The sequence below is a fragment of the Hemitrygon akajei genome, chromosome 22, assembly GCF_048418815.1.
Source record: "Hemitrygon akajei chromosome 22, sHemAka1.3, whole genome shotgun sequence".
Lineage (NCBI taxonomy): Eukaryota > Metazoa > Chordata > Chondrichthyes > Myliobatiformes > Dasyatidae > Hemitrygon > Hemitrygon akajei.
The window spans coordinates 43,364,643-43,379,951 of record NC_133145.1 but is presented as its reverse complement, the minus strand read 5'-3'; the positions used below and the strand labels follow the sequence as shown (position 1 = coordinate 43,379,951).

At 37.4% G+C, this 15,309-nt stretch overlaps 1 protein-coding gene across 4 annotated transcripts in view; it reads left to right on the top strand.

Moving 5' to 3' along the window:
- Positions 1 to 15,309, top strand: part of LOC140714669 (protein sidekick-2-like) — a 919,455-nt gene that overhangs the window by 59,625 nt on the left and 844,521 nt on the right. The gene's annotated exons all lie outside the window — the stretch shown is intronic.

Sequence of the window (15,309 nt, the reverse complement as noted above, 5' to 3'; positions counted from 1 at the left end):
AAAATATGAACTGTTTTAAGATGAAGTTTTATTTCATGAGAGGGGTATGTCGTGGGGTCGTCATTGTGGTGTGTTGGTCTGCAAGGTTTGGCAGAGGGACGTCAATATATTGGCTGCTTTTCAGTTAGTCCCAGATGTTAAGCTTTGGAAACTCCACAGTGGAAGTGCCTCCCTGAGGCAGTTTAAAAAAAAACAACAAAAACTTCAGAAAAAGCCACAAATCCATCTAAGGAAATAAAGGAATGGATAAAATAACTTTATAATTACATAAATATTAACCAAAATGAAATTATTTTGAGAGCTTTATAAAATAAAAGAGCTTTATAAGCAAGTGAGATAAAGAAACACTGTGCATAAATGACATACTTTGACCAGATTTTCTTTCCATATATTAGAAAAATAGTGCAAATATTATACTTGAAAGACCAAATGTTTTGGTATCCATTCTTCTGTGTTTTAACTTAAGTTTGCCTTGTGGTAGGTGTCTTAAGTAAATCTGCTCTGTGTGGGCAGTATAATTTTCTGTCATATTAATGATCTAGCAGTAGTCACATTGAAATCACACCAACAGATCACAAACTGATCAATGGTGGACGAGATAAGAATGCATATAGTCAAATTCTGCCATGTGTGTTATATGAGAGTTGAAGGGCACTTGGAGAAGTTGAATAGTACATGGAAATAAGAGGTAGTGGAATGCCATGAAAGCCAGCGTAGACCAGGTGGATGAATTGTCTTCTATGTTGTAAGAAAGAATTAGATTAACTTCCAATTTTTTAGCATTTGTAACATGTTTGGACATTTCTAATTAGACTGGAATAGTTAGCTTAATCTAGTTATTCACTCAGTGGTGTGTCTCCCTTTCTTGCAAATCTATTCCATGCTGGATATTCAGAAATAATTACACAGTACATGTGTGAAGCTGAATGAAGGGTTATAGAAGACTCGGGTAAATGGGCCATTAGTTTATTTTGGGAATATACGATAGTGAGCCATTCATCCATGGAGTAAATTCTCTTGTTGAGTTGGATTAAGTCTGGTCTTCGCCATTATACCATCCCATTTGGTTGCATCAACGTTGATACATTTGTCTCACAAACTTTTATCAATCTCAGTTTTAAAACGTACGGAGGCAGAGTTGAGATGGCACTAAACGGTGACTCCTTTACCTGCATCTTCGGAAGCAGCTCTATTTCCATCTTTAACATCTTTATTTTTCCCTTTCAGGGTTCTTTTGAAGACCCTGACCTAGAGTTTCATGCTGACTTTGGTTCTTTGCGGGAATGGGACCTGTTCTCGGAGTTTCAGGACGGGCCGTTGTTCGGCACGCCAAGGGTTTGGCCTAAGAGTCCTGCTCGTATTTGAAGGCCTAAGATCTCGGGGCTCTGGAGTTGGGCGGATCGAGGGTTGGTATCACGGCAGGAGATCCGTGTGTTGTCGGGGGAGCCGGAAAATCTACTGCTGCTCTGCGCCTGAAGACCTGGGATCTTTGCAATCTTCAGGCACAGAGCTTAAAAAATAGCGATGTAAAGGACTTTTTAACATCGTAAACCAGTGAGTTGTTTGTTAACAAGAGAAAATAGAGAAATGGGAAAATAGAGACACTTTATTCTTGCTTATTAGGGAGAGTGAGTCTGCGATATGTTGAATGCCGGATGAAACACAAAGTCTTTGGGGTAACTGCAAGTCTGTCTTTGTGATTACTTTGCTCACGCTTGAGTGCTCGGTGGTGGTGCTTTTTTTTTGCTGCTGGGGGGAGGGGAGATTGTTTCTGGCTGCTGCTTACGCACGGGAGGGAGGAGCTGTGGGGGGAACTTTGGGGTTCTCACATTTAACTGTCGTTCATTCTTTGGGGCACTTCTGTTTTTGTGGATGTTTGTGAAGAAAAAGCATTTCAGGATGTATATTGTATACATTTCTCTGACATTAAATGGACCTTTAAAAATCTGAAAGTAATTGAACCTCATTGTGCTTTTAAGGAAGAATTCTGTTTTCTAGTAAACTTTTGAAAATTTTCTTCCTGAAAGCACTTGTGAAGTACCTAGCGCTAATTTTATGATCCTGCTCCCTGGCATGGAGTTCTGCATGAGAAGAAAGTCTCTATACTCTATCTACCTAGTTGTAATTTTCAACAGTTGGATGACCCTTTCAACAGTATATTCAAACCAAAACATACAGGATGTGTTTATGCAGACATGTCCTCCTCAGCTCCAAAGCGGTTATAGTAAATCTGTATTGTATCTCTCCAGGACTTGATTATCCTTCTTTTGGTACAGTTCCCAGAACTGAAAACAGTACACCCAATGGTTTTTTTGTATCCATATCTCTGCACGACTCTTAATTAAGTGATTTCCAGACCTTTTGAGGTAAAGGGCATCATTTGATAAGTATGTTTAACTGTTTTTGTATCTGTATGTTTGTTTCATTATCCTTATACTGAACCAATGAAATCTCTCTGTTTATATGCAGTTGGTATCTTCTCACCATTACTGTCTACTTTCTTTAATCTAAAATGATGCTACCCACAGTGACTGCATTGATTGCCATCTCCCACTCATTTGTCAGTGTTCCTTCGCAAAGCTGTGTTTCTACCAACAAGACTTACTGTGCTAATTAAGTGACTGTCCATCTAATCCTACTATAACCTCCTTGAGCCAGTTTTCCACATACATCTAATGAAGTTCAGGAACAGTGCCTCATCAACGGATAAAGCACTGTACTGCCTTCATGATTTAACACTGACTTCATCAATTTCAGATAATAGGACTAACAACAAAAATAACTCTTTTAAATGAAAATTTGTTGATTGCCTTATGGAAGTCAATATAGCAATCCCTTGCCACTTGTTACTTTTTCAAAGTTCAACAGAGGTAATTATATATAAAGTATTTTTAAAATGCGCAGTAATTTTGGTTGGTTTTGTCCAACCAGATTGGCTATTGAAAACTGTCAGCCAATGATTTTTGAGGCAGAGAATCACACCAATCAATTGCTTGGTAATACATCAAATTACTCACTGAGTAAAGAAGAAATAAACTTTACAGCAACTTTTGAATAAGACCTTGACAATTTCTGTGGAAAATTGCAATGAGAGAACAGTTACCTACAAATAATATACAGACTGTACATAAAATCTATCTCTGTCATCTACAGCAGTCTTCAACCTTGTTTGATGGGAACATCACAATGATTCCTTTTTCTGTCTGTGAGTACTGTTATCACAATAATGTTCGGTCATTTTGTCCTTAATATCATATCTAGTAACTTTAACATATTGCATTCATAGTCCAATGATTCTATTGAATAATGTATTGACATAAGCATTTTCCAACGAAGGAAGCAGTTAAAAAAGTTAGCAGTATTTTGGAAGGACCAGATGATTGTTTTAGCAGATTTCTCATAAACTTTTTTAAAAATGTTTCGGGCTGGTTAGTTCACTGAAGTTTGTCAACATTCAGTGGGAATTACTTTACTGCGAACAAAATGCAGTTAGGATTTTTATGCATCGGTAATTTAACATGGGAATCCTAAAAATCCTGTCAGTAGTTCGATCTTCATCTTTAGGATGTGCTTTTTTTTGGCAGTTTTCTCCAGTGAACACAAGGAAAGCCACTCGAATTGAAATAAAATTATTTTTACTCGCAAGCTAACCCTCTATAAAATAGTCTGAAATTTGTACTCTTTGTCGCATTAAGTCTTAAATGAATATTTGATGAAATGCCAACCCATAATTTGTGCTTAGCAAAATATCTGGCCCTAAAATGAAAAGTTTTATATATATATATATATATACACATTATAGTTAACTTGTATAAATTTTAATTAAAATTATGCTATTACTTTCATTGAATGCTGCCTAGAAATTTTCCTGTGTGACTGGTTTCTCAGCCAAATACTAGTGATTGCATTGACCTTCCTGTTTTTTTTGGGGGGGAGATATGTTCTGTATTAAGAACGTTACTTTGTTGTTGACCGGAAATTCTAGGCAATAGTGTGATTCCACGTTTCTAGGAACCTATATAAAATGTTTTCTGAAATAAATTATTTTTCCTTGCTATAATTGTGTGCAAGACATTTTGAGATCTTGTGATTCATATAAGATCATGCTAAGGAATGATGACATAATTTTGATGTCTGATGGCTGATAATTCTTAAGTAAGTCCAAACTGCATTGCTGGACCTTTCAACGTTCAACCTTCATTATAAGTATTACACTTTGAAGAACAATAATCTGTTTCTGTACACTGTATTTGAGCATTACTTTTTGGATACTGGCTATTAGAGTACCTTCACTTAAAGAAATGTGTATATTCTGATTGTTTTCAGCTATTAAGATTAGTGCTGGCATTTCATACATCCTCATAGCTTTGTCAAGATGTTCTATAATGTCTTGAATCATCAACTGAGGATTAAATTTAAATAAGAGTATAATTTTGTTCAAGGATTGCATTAACTTTCTAGCTAGGAAAAGACAATCTGAAACATTTTTCTGCTGTTTCTGTATTAAGTACCGTACTATTGCTTTGCTGCTGACTAAATTCTGGCCAATTCTGCACCAAAAACCATCAGTGTAATTTTCATTGAAATTCTTTCTGAACTGTCATGTGGGTATTCATGCTGAATTGTATCCCAATCATTTTCCAAATTCTGTACCATTGGCTTCATTAAAGCGTATCCCAGATAGAAATATACACCTCACTCCATAATATTAGGTTATTTGAATTCTATTTACATCATGAGTTCTGTGATGGTGACTGAGCTCCACCTCTTTGTCAAACATTCTGCACCATAATATCAGTACAAATTGAAGTGATCTTTTTTAGTCCAAGCAACTTTTATATGCCTCTGATCTTGGCTCAATCCAGCTTCATGGCTGCTATTTAATATCAAATCTAGAGGATCCAAAAATTGGGAAAGCATTTGTCAATAACTTTTTCAGCCTGTTCACATTTTTTTCTAGAATTCAAAGATTCAAGGTATATTTATTATCAAAGAATGTAAAAATTATACAACCTTGAGATATGTTTGCTCACAGGTAACCACAAAACAAGAAACCTGAAAGAACCCAATTAAAGAAAAAATATAAAAGACCAACCAACACCAGAGGGGAAAAACAACACAAATCATGCAAACAATTGAAATGAACAACAGCATTCCAAACCAAACTGTCCCCCCATGCTTCATATAATTTGTTATATTTGTTACCATTCTTTATTCTGTATATTCTTTTCTATGTTAGACCTTGCAATGAATCATCCTTCTGTGAGAAGAATTTCTTTTTTTTTAAAATTCTCATCTTCCTGCAGAGGTCTTTGAGTCTTTGTTTCTCTGATTAATATTCAGCGTTATTTAACAATGTACATGGTGCATCAACATGAGTTGTTTCCAGCATTTTCCTCTTTTTATTATTGCTAAATGCCTGGGTTCAGTGGTGTTCAGTGTTACATCAGTGGAAGTGAAATCAGCAGAAATTTAAAACAGGTGGTCAATTAATTATTATCCATTTAATGCTATCACTTGAAGTCAGCATTACTACCCTTTCTTTTCAAAACCAATTTGGCTTCACCTCCATAAACATTCTATTTTCACCCTTGCCTTCCTCATTTCCAAATTGAACTATCCGAAAACTCTCTTGGAGGACTTGTCATCCTCCAGGTTCTTGAAACTTCTAGTAGCTCATGCTGGAAAGATACAGCATTGTAGCTGTATCTTATCTGCTGGTAGAATGCTATTAACTTGCATTGATTTCCACTGTCCAGTAGCTTTGAATTCAATTATAAAATTTGTGATCTTGTGCTTCCCAGTGTCCACAATGACCTACAGATCATTGTTAATGCACTGTGTCTCTGATGCTGGTGATCAGTACGGTTTATTTTGCTGCACTTTACCTTCAGACTTCATTCTCTCTGTATCTCTAACCACTTATTTTTAATACTGGACTATGAAACCACCTGTTCTGATAGCTTTCAGTTGGGCTTGGCATGGATATTACTTATGTGAGCTGCCTCTGTGCTTTACAGTTGGGAAGTCTTCAACACTACCATATAAATGTGAGTTGCTATCTTAAAGAACTATAACATTTGAACATCTCTTGTTCTTCAAAAACATAAGGCTGCACATGTTCAGCAAATACATATGTAGTTGACCTCCAAGGCAAACAACTTGGTGGTGACTTGCAACCTGAGCAGTGAGTGAGTTCACTATTCATTTCAAAACTGTAGAGCAATGATATCTAACCTTAAGGAGATGCAGCAGTTCCATTTTGTTCAGTGTGCTGTTCTTGCCACTCTAAAGGAAAGCTTCCAAGTTAACTTAGCAAGTTATGAAACTTACTGTGATGTGAACACTTTTTGCATTAAATCTAGAGCAAATGTTCAGAACTTCTCATTACTATAAAGTTGCACAGGCATTTGAGCAAAATTCTTCCTGAACAAATTTAATGTAAGTTTAATTGAGTTGTTATTTTTATTATTTATTTATGCATGTACAATAAAAGTGCTTCTGGAAAGGAAATAAACAAGAAGGACCTTGCCCTGATTTTTCCCATCATAAGAATGAACTAAACTAATAAGATTTGAGTGGAGTCTTTTAAATCAGGTTTTTCCACTGGCCTGAGTCAAAAGTTGGCAATATAGAATCAGCCTAAGAGCTAATACTTGCAAAATGTTGTCTAATAGGGTATATGTGGTAACAGCTGAGGGGGGGGGGGGGGGGGAATTAATTCCCATTGCTGCCTTTTAGGAGTTTGTACATTCTTCCCGTGACTGCGTGGGTTTTCTCTGGGTGCTCCTGTTTCCTCCCACAGTCCAAAGATGTACTGGTTGTTAGGTTAGATGGTCATTGTAAATTGCCCCATGATTTGTCTAGGATTAAATTGAGGGATCGCTGTGCAGCATGGCTCAAAGTGCTGGAAGGGCCTATTCCATGCTGTATCTCAATAAAAACTTAAAAAATTTAATACTTATAAGATTTCATGTCACAGGAAAGAAGAAGAATTGTATGGGGGGGAGCTTTGGCGTTCCAACGATTTAACCGTCACTCATGGGGCACTCCTCTGTTTTTGTTGATGTCCGCAAAGAAAACGAATTTCGGGATGTATATTATATACTTTGCTCTGACATTAAATGCACCTAATGAAACCTGTTCTCCCCACAGAATTGGCATAAGATTGACTGCATTCATTTGCCTAGGATATGCAGGATCAGAAAGACCTCAATGATTCAAAGTACATCTATTATCAAAGTATGTATACAGTATACTACCCTGACATTCATCTGCCTACAGGCTGTCGTGCATCAAAGAAACACCATGGAGCCCGATCAAAGAAAACATCAAATACAGTACCCAATACATGAGATAAATAACAAATCATGGACTTCGGGGTGCAGCTCTGCAGCCCTGTGGACGAACGAATTCATTGCCGGTGTCACCAACTGAGGTGTCATGGGGGAGCAGACCATCGTGACAGTGAGTGCAGCTGTTGGAGGCCTCTGTACTTGGAGAAACTTGGAATAAAAGTGATGCTGCAGACTCTAACATTGTAACAGCAAGCTGTTTGTTGGTCTCCCCTCTCGCTGCGGAAGTGGGCGACAGTTCTCTTGTTCCTTGTTAGTGAGAGAGAGAGAGAGAGTCTGTGGCATGTCGAATAGTTGGGTGAACAATAGTTTTTTTTGGACAGCACATCATGGGTGCTTTGCTATTGCTCGGTGGGTGAGTGCTGATGCTTCCTTCTGGATTAAGTGTGGAGGTGAATTGATGCTTTTTTGCTTGTGTGGTGGAGTGGGAGGGAGCTTTAGGGTTCTAAAGTTTTTGTCATTTATTCTTTGGGGTTCTCTTCTGTATAATGGATGTAGTGGAGTAAGGATTTCAGGTTGTATTCTGTATACATTCTCTGATATTAAATGGAACCATTGAAGTGGCAAAATGCAAGGAAAAAACATACAGAATACCAAACATCTAAGTATCAAATAGTCTAGGAGTGTTCAGTTCAGTTTAGCACCGTGTCGTTTGTTGACTGCAGACTGCAGAACTAGTCCATGCTGAGTTGCCCCAATTAAATTGTACAAGCAGCAAAAGAAAAGTGAAACCAGAAACCAGAAACACATGCAACATGAACCACAGAGTCCTCCAAAACAAGTCCAAAGTCACAGACACCAAACGCCAAACCACAAAGAAGGGTCCCACACCCATGAGCTGTGCCGATCAATCCTTGCAACATGGACCTAAGACTCCTGCTCCTTCCTCCGGCAACATTGAGTGAGAGGGAGAGGGAGACCGTTCAAACCTAGGCAGATGCCGCAAACACTCGCTCGCGTTCCGCTCTCGTCGATTTCAATTTTGCTCAATGCTTTAATTGGTGATGTGCAATGGAGCAGATCGTGAATTTTCACGTCGCCATTAGTCCATAAACTCCGCTTTCAAATTTCCCAGAGACAGAAATAGCACCAGATCGCACAGTCAGCCCAATGACAGACCATCAAAATATAAACTACAGGTTCCAATTGCATGCATGAGTGAATATGCACATCAGTCTTTGAATATGGCAGTGCATGTTGAGAGAGTGGATAGTAAATCATAATGGATCCTAGGCTTCATAAAAAAGAGGCATTGCTAAAGTTATGTTGATCCTATACTGAGTTGGACCACAGCCGGTGGTTTGCAAGTGGTCTCTCAGTATTTGGAAGGATGCCAAGGTCTGAGATGATATAAAGACATACTGGTATGAGGGATATCAATGAGTCAAATAATGTCAATAACAGAACACCCCAGTGGTTAATATTTCACATTATTTAAAAGAAGGTGGTTATGGTTGAATGAGGCCGAGAGTCTGAGCACCAAGATGTCACTCAAAGGTTCCTCAGAAAGGTGTCATAGGATTGATCATTACCAGATGCTACTTCGTTGACCTTACTTCTGTTGTAAGGTCACATGCATTTTGAATTGTATTTTATCGTATTTGTGATAATATTTTCCTTTATGTGCTGTGTGTGATATATGTATTGTGGGTGTATTGTGGTCCAGAGGAAAGTTGTTTCATTTGGTTGTACATATGGACAGTGGATGACAATAATTTGAACGTGATAAGAAACTATTTTTGCTGCTCATTGTGCAATGCCCCGTTTGCAGCACCAAGGGCAAAACAACGTCTTCCATTCTAAGCATTAATTTCCCTTGCTTCCTCTGCACAGCGTCTGCAACCTGTGCCATTTCCAAAACGTACTGAGGCAACTTCAACACACACTTCACAGCCCCTTCCTTGATCACTACTAAGGGCAAGTGCAGCAGTTATGTTGGAACACATCCAAGTTGCACAGGTAACCGTGGACTTTAAAAAAAAAATTCCCACTCCATCATCACTAGCTGTAGAAAATTGGTGCAACCCATCCAACATTGTGTGAGTGCCTTCACCTGATGAACAATGATTGAGGAATGTGGCTCACTGCCTCCTTCTCAAGGGCAATTAGAAATAATATTTACGTGAAAAATAAATGAGTGAATAAATAAAATCCATCTGCTTTCACACAGCCCTGAACTGGCCTCAATTAAGGAAACAATTTTCTGTGCCATCTTTCTTGTCTTTATTTTATGTTACATGGGAGAGACAAAACAAGCAACTTGGTTTTCTTTTTTGAAGTCAGGTAGAAGCAAAATCATTATATATTGATCTAACTAGAAATTAACAATAATGGAAGAAATGATCTGCATCTCCAACAGCGTTGAGATGAATATTGCTGGTGTATTACTGCTCCATCTTTTACAAGGTTATCAAATGATATGAAGTTTCTAAATTAGCTTTTGGGAAATTGCATTTAAATCTTTTGTTAGGCAAGACATAGAAAGTTGGTGAAGAGGCAGCTTTCTCAAAACTTTAACCAACCTATTAAAATAATCCGCTGAGTTCCTCCAGCAGTATGTTTTTTTTCTTGCTCCAGATTCCAGCGTCAGCAGTTTCTTGAGTCTCCATTGTTAAAATAAGCATTTTCTATGTCCTGCATGTCATAGATCTTCATGCAGATGGAATTCTTCATTTCTGTTTGGCAGCCTGGTGAGAAAGCTATCATTTGTTGCAACAATAATACAACTGAAAGGAAGTATTCTAGCATTGTGTCTTTTCATTCAATTAATTGACCTCCATAGTAGGTCAAATAATTGAATGAGGAGACACTATACTAGAATGCTTCCTTTACAAATTTTGATACACAGCCAGGTTAACAGGCATTGTGCAAGATGATATCCATTGTGGCTGTCCAAGAATTGTACCTAAGATAGTTCTTCACATTTATGATGCCATTCTTTCGGAAAATCAAAGCCATCGCTGGGAGCAAATTAATGAATTCATTGATTTATCTGTTGCTTACTTTTTTTTAACCATTTCTTCACAAGAGGTATGACCCATTGTTTTTCATGCAGGTGCAGTTGTGTGTGTGGTTATGTGGAGGATGAGAAGTGACCTGATAGAGGTGTACAAGATGATGAGAGGCATTGATCGTGTGGATAGTCAGAGGCTTTTTCCCAGAGTTGAAATGGGCAGCACGAGAGGGCACAGTTTTAAGGTGCTTCGAAATAGGTACAGAGGAGATGGCAGGGGTAAGTTTTTATTATACAGAGAGTAGTGAGTGTGTGGAATGGGCTGCTGGTGGCAGAGATGGAGGTGGAATTGATAGGGTCTTTTAATAGACTCCTGGATAGGTATATGGAGCTTAGAAAAATAGAGGGCTATGGATAACCTTAGGTAATTCCTAAGGTAAGGACATGCTCAGCACACCTTTGTGGGCCCAAGGGCCTGTATTGTGCTGTAGGTTTTCTATGTTTCTATGTTATATTTTCTTTTCACTGCATAATCATAGAAATTTATAGAATGAAGTTACTTGTCCTATTATGTCCTTTACACTTTATTTTTAGGGCAGTCCAAAAGGGGTTATCAGGGACTGTTGATTTCCCCCATAGCATTGCACCCAGCTTTGTTTCAATTAACGGTTCAAATTAAACTGTAATGATCCTAACCTCAACCATTCTCTGTGGCCAAGAAAGGTATACTTCAGCAATTCTCTGGAGAACTTTTACTCAGGCTGCCACCTGGTGATTATCTTAACCTGATTCACCCTCTTTGTGCTTGACCATATCTGTGTTTAAATAATTAGGTACTTTAATCCACAACATCCCTGTTGATATCCTTCAGCGTCTTACTATTGTAACCCTAGTTCTTTCCAGTTCTCTCAGAAATAATGCTTCCTTAGCACATGCAACATGGCTGCCAGCCACTAAGCTACCTGCATGAATAGCCATCTTTTGATATTTCTAACAAATTAATGAATTGCTTTCCTTCTGCCAAACTCCAGACAATCTTTACTTGTAAACCCTGTGTTACAGAGGAGTTCGGTTGCAAAAAAAAATCCATATCATAATTTTTCTGTAATACGAAAACATATTTCCTGAACTTTTAGCCTTCAGTTTGAATGGAAGTGTGTACATTTTCAACACATATCAAATAATATTAAGATAGTTTAATTATGTATTTCACAAACAATAAGACATGGGTACATTTAGCCCATTGAGTCTGCTCTATCATTAAATCATGGCTTATTGGTTTGTTTCAACCCTATTTTTCTGCCTGCAATCCCCAAACTCTTTATCACTCAAAACCTAACAATATTTGTCTTAAATACAGACAATGACTTACCTCCATCACTTTTTGTGTCCTCTGGTTGAAGAAATTTGACCTCATCTTAATATTAAAGAGATATTACTTCATCCTGAGGTTATGCCCTTGAGCCAAAGATTCTCCTTCTAATGCAAACATCCTTGCTATATCTACTCTATCTGGACCCTTCAGTGTTTGGTAGGTTTCAGTGAGATCCATCTTATCATTCTGAACTCCATTGAGTAGAAGCCCAGCCCAATGAAACATTCCTTATTTGTTAAGCCTTTTATTCCTGAGGTCATTCTTGTGAACCTTCTTAGGACCCTCTTCACAGCTAGCACACCCTTCCGTAGCCCGAGTTTGCTCACAATATTCCATATGCCATTTGACAAATGTCTTAAATGTCTCAGCAGTGCATCCTTTATATTTTAATCCATTTGAAATGAATGTCAACATTACTATTTGCCTTGTTTGCTATCAACTCAACCTGCAAGTTAACTTTAAGGGATTCCTGAACTAGGACTTTCGGGTCCCTTTGCACCTCCAACTATCAGTAGCAGTGGTTGCACTTAAACTTTATCTTCTTGTTTTACATATCTCGAGGTTAAATGCTATGAAGAATTCTTGAGCAGTTGGGGAGGAGAGGAAACGGCTGGACAGCAAAATGAAGCTGCTGTGCTGATAAAAAGCCACATTATCTGCACATATCTTAAGAAATGTTAGTTGAAAATAAAAAATAGACAAATGACCTTCACATTTTACGTTTATATGTTTAATTCTTTTCCCGCATGATTTCCATAAAACGTAGATTTTATTACATGGGCAATAATTTGTGAATTTTGTAAGGGTGAAATTCCTTAACCTAAACAGTCCTATTGCAGGGATTGCCTGTGTTAGAGGAGTTTTGAGTGAGAAATACATTCATTCTAACATTTGACTGATTGAAATGTTCTCCTTCTAGCTTTCTATCAACCAGTAATCAAATATTTATTGGTGACTATGGTAATCAAAACTATGGCAATGACCTTAATATTGTCTTCGAAGTTTCAGTTTTGAAGAAGTACTTTCACCTAATCCTCTCCTAATGTTGCAATCCCACTGCTTTTTATGCAGCTTTGGCTGCTATTTTTTTCCATCTCACACCACTACAACAGCTGTTCTCCTAAATGCTCATGTGGGGAGCATTCCCCCCACACACACAGCTCACATCTATGCTTGTGTTTAAAAGGCAAGACTATATTAATTCGGTAATTAGCTTTAAAATTCTCCAATGCTTGTTATGTGGGAATTTACCCGTTGTTGAGAAAAGGGTTGTAATGAATTGTCTTCACAGAGACTGGGGAATGAAGTGAGAGCAGACGATAACTGATCATAGAGGAATAAATCCGAGGCAGTGTAACGATGACATCAAAGTAGAAAATGTATTGCTTGGAAAATAGTCACGTATACTTCTGCAGCACTCATACTTGTATAATTCTATGTGCAAACACCTGCTTTTAAATTTGTAAATCAAAATTAAGAATCAGATTAAAGTTTATGTTGACCGATGTCATGCAGATAGTTCACGTAGTGCGTATGAATAAACAGCATATGAAGCTGCTGAATTCTATGAAGTCATTGAGAAAGATTGTGCTAAATAGGTTTCCTTAATGAGCAAAATTTATGATAACTTCAAAAGTAACTACTTATTTGTACACTTGTGACATTTGTTTGGCATTGTTAGAAAATCCATGACATTCAACTTATGTTTTCTGATTAGATTTTTTTTTACATATGTGTATTTGATAGAATGCTTGAAAGCAGACTTAAGATAATGTCATAGAAAAAGGTATAACCAAGGATTTCTTTGGTTTTAGGTTGACTTATAATGTGTGTACTTTCATAATTTTATCACGGAGCTGCTAGCAGGATTTTTGTTAACATTTAGAGTTGTTGAATTTCAGAAAGCCCATTGGGTGGTTGGCAACCTTTGGCATTAGTATATAGTTGCTGAATGGGTTAGAACATTTGTAAATCTGTTTATTTCATTTTTGAAGCTGATGGATATTCAGAAAAGCTGCTTGACCATGGTAATGCCTTTGTTGAATGTGATCTGTATTCCTTGTGCTTGAAGAAAGAACATTGCCTCAGTGTATGAAAATTAGGAATAGGTAATAAATTCTGGTCGTGCCAAGGATGTTTGTATCCTATTAATAAATAAAATGTAGTGATCCTAAGCCACATGCATTTTTATTAAATTCATAATATATTTGATTTAAAAACTAAATTTCATATTCTAAGTTTTGCTTTGTCAGGTATTTTAGATGGGTTTAGATAATAAAACATGATGTATATTTTATAAACAAATAAAATTGAAATGTGTTATAGGCCAGCTGGCCCATTTACCTTGCCCCACATAACCTTGAAATTTGAAGCACCATGTATTTCTACAAGCACACGTGCCCACCTCTTTGTCATTAATCTTTTAATCCCCAGGGAAATTCCTTTCCAACATCCTCAGGTGATTGAAACAAGTCAAAGAGATCACACAGTCCATGTACCTGGCATTACATATAGCTGTTATAAGATAGGGATCTCTTCTGAGTCAGGGTTTGCTCCAATGCAGCCTGAGGGTTGATATTTACCACATCCATTGAACTCCACTTTACGTTTACATGACCTGTGCCTATTGCCTTGGCTGTTCCACTAATCTGTCTTTGACGTTGTTATCAGTTTGGTCATATAGTTTGCTCCTGTTAGTTAAAAGGTTTAATTATGTAGTGAAAGCATACCGGAGGGAGATTGAAAATTTTTCTGAGTAGTGTCATAATAACAACTTCTTACTCAATGTCAGCAAGACCAAGGAACTGATTGTAGAATTAAGAGAGGGAAACCAGTTCCCATTGGAGGAGCAGAGGTGGAGAGGGGGAGAGAGTCAGTAACTTAAGTTCCTGTGTGTCACTGTCTTAGAGGACCTATCCTGGACCCATCATATAAATGTAATTGCAAAGAAAGCAGAACAGCGCCTCCACTTCCTAGCTGTCTGCAGAGGTTTGGCATAACATCAAAAACCTTGAGAAACTTCTATAGATGTGTGGTGCAAAGTGTATTGATTGGCTGCATTATGGGAACAGTTACTACCTCTCAACTATCAGGCTCTTGAACAGAAGAGGATAACACAACTCATTCCTTTTCTGTTGCTACCACAACCAATGATCTCACTTTAGGGACTCTTTATCTTGTCATTTCATGCTCTCATTATTTATTGCTAATTATTTATACTTGCATTTGCACAGTTTGTTGTTCGTTGAATCTGTTTACAGTTACTGTTATATAGATTTTCTGAGTATGTCCACAGAAAAAAGAATCTCAGGGTTGTATGTGGTGACATGTTATGTACTCAAATAATACATTTTACTTTGAAGTTTGAAAGTAGTGAATTTTCAATAAATCTGATTGAGCTATGTAACCAACATGGCAGAGTAGAAATCTAGTTCTCAAAATGATTTATCTATATTGAATGAAGATAAATAGGCTGAATATCAAAAGACTACAGGTGGGCTGTCCTTCATTAATTGTGAAATTAGGAACATCAAAAATCTATTATTTACATGCTCATTCATGGATAACTGTAAAGAAGTCTGCCATTAATGCATGATAGTAAAGTATAGCAAACAAATTTCCATATT